This window comes from Clupea harengus, chromosome 18 (assembly GCF_900700415.2).
Source record: "Clupea harengus chromosome 18, Ch_v2.0.2, whole genome shotgun sequence".
NCBI lineage: Eukaryota > Metazoa > Chordata > Actinopteri > Clupeiformes > Clupeidae > Clupea > Clupea harengus.
In genome coordinates this window covers 22,611,777-22,614,276 of record NC_045169.1, presented here as the reverse complement: position 1 = coordinate 22,614,276, position 2,500 = coordinate 22,611,777, and the positions used below count along the sequence as shown (strand labels likewise).

Sequence of the window (2,500 nt, the reverse complement as noted above, 5' to 3'; positions counted from 1 at the left end):
CCTCCCCCCGCTCGCCGGTTTAAAGAGAGCGAGGCTTTAGCAGCAGGGAAAGACAAACCCAGTGACACGCTCCAAACACTCCTCCCACTTGAACTCCCACTGAACTCTCATTAAAGGCAATTAACGCAATTACAGCTGAGCTCCCTCCAGTGTGTCAGAGGCTGACGTGGTGCGAGACCTGTGCTGACTACAGTGTACTGTACCTGCTGAAAGACCCCCCCCGCCCCCGCCCCCCGGCTACTGAGTGGTGTTCGCTTCGTGTGTCTGCGTACTCAAGGCATGTACCTCCACAGGGTCGAGTCACTGCTCTGGCTCCATTCCAACACTCAAATGCATTGCAAGCGTGGGAGTGTGCGCCGTAATTTAGGCGTCTCGTAACCTGCACACACACACACACACACACACACACACACACACAGACACACACACACACACACACACACACACAAGCACGCGCCAAGGCAAAGGACCTGGTCTTTAATTGCAGGCTCCTGGGTATTGTACACTGTTCCTCCACCCCACGTCCCCCCCAAACCGCAGCAGGCCTCAGGGTCACGGCAAAAGATCAGAGGAGTTGGGGAGAAGCACGTGGGCGCTGACGGTAATACCGTCTCCGGTGTGGGCCGTGGCCGGCTGGCTTTCTTTTCCCCGCTGTCACCGCTTGACCCCGTAATCACGCGTCAGCGAGCAGCTCGTTAGGCTTCGTTATCTGTGATCCGCCCCCCCGACTAACGACGTGTTAATTAGTCGTCTGGAGGAGTCGAAAAGCGGAGCGATTAATCTCCCTAGCAAGGTCTGGCGAGCAGCGCGGCACCTCGGCGTGTTCAAAAGGGCCAGGCTCAACCGCACGCCGCGTTCCCGGCATAGCTCACGCCGTTTAAATAAACCAAAACCGGTGGCAGGGTGTGTGTGAAAGCCACAGAACATCCAAAGCACACACACACACACACTCACACACTCACACATTCACTCACACACATACACACACTTTAATTAAACAATAACCGGTGGCAGGGTGTGTGTGAAAGCCACAGAACATCCAAAGCACACACACACCCACACACCCACACACACACACACACACTCACACACTCACACACACACACACACACACACACACACACACTTTAATTAAACAATAACCAGTGGCAGGGTGTGTGTGAAAGCCACAGAACATCCAAAGCACACACACACACACACACACACACACACACACACACACACACACTTTAATTAAACTCCTTGAGTCAACAGTGCAGAGAAGCATTGTCACCTTCTCCGGCACCAGGCAAAGGTTACTGAATGGATTTGGCACATGAGTCAGGCAAGCCGCCCGGCCCGGCCGGCGCTGGGGTATCTCCTAGCAAAACAGCCGCTCCGCTGGCCACTGACCTCTATATATAGCGCTTTCTTAAGCCAATCAGATCCCTGGCTAAGGTCCCCCTGTGAATTTTAATTTCTTGCGGAAATTAATTTCTCTCCCCGTCCGGCATGAGTGTGTGTGTGTGTGTGTGTGTGTCCGGCGAGAGTGCCCGGAGACGTGGGGGAACCAGATTTGTGGCCTTCTGGAGAATTCCGCAAAAACCACTGAAACCTATTTACCTTCAGCATTCCTGCGTGCGAACTCCCGCTAAATGCTTGTCTTGGCCAAGGGCACACAGAGAGCTCTTTGCAGGCAGCCAGTTTTCAGGGCTTTTTTCTGCCTTCCTCCACTGTGTTTTCTCTTGACTGGAGCGGTCGAACCCCAAGACTCCGCTGTCAGAGGAGAGAGAGAGGGAAGCTTTTCAACACATCTCACCATGATACCTGGAGCAACACATCTCACCATGATACCTGGAGCAACACATCTCACCATGATACCTGGAGCAACACATCTCCCCATGATACCTGGAGCAACACATCTCCCCATGATACCTGGGGCATTAGTAACACATCTCCCCATGATACCTGGGGCAACACATCTCGCCATGATACCCGGGGCAGTAGTTGCTTTGTGGTTGAGGGACTTCCTCTGTTTTACATACCAGTCCAGCAGTGACCTGGGGCAGGCTGATGTCACATGACCTGGGGCAGGCTGATGTCACATGACCTGGGGCAGGCTGATGTCACATGACATGGGGGGGCTGATGTCACATGACCTGGGGCAGGCTGATGTCACATGACCTGGGGCAGGCTGATGTCACAAACACAAGAGAGACAGTAGAGATCACAGCAAAGTGTCCAACTGATGAACTGCCCTTAAAATGGTTGATTTGTTGCAAAGATGTGCGATGGGCTTTTGAAATGAACACTTTCTGTGACTGGCTGCACTGTGGACTGGTTGGCTCTCCTGCTTTCCCTCTCTCTCTCTGTGTGTGTGTGTGTGTGTGTGTGTGTGTGTGTGTGTGTGTGTGTGTGTGTGTGTGCATGTGCGTTGGTTGAAGAGCCAGGCAAATCAAGCGGTCAGCCTGTTTATAGATATGAATCCCCCCCCCACACACAACACACACACACACACACA

At 53.2% G+C, this 2,500-nt stretch overlaps 1 protein-coding gene across 1 annotated transcript in view; it reads left to right on the top strand.

Annotated features, from left to right (window-relative positions):
• LOC105904736 (ADAMTS-like protein 1) overlaps positions 1-2,500 on the top strand; it is an 84,420-nt gene that overhangs the window by 44,567 nt on the left and 37,353 nt on the right. The window lies entirely within an intron of this gene.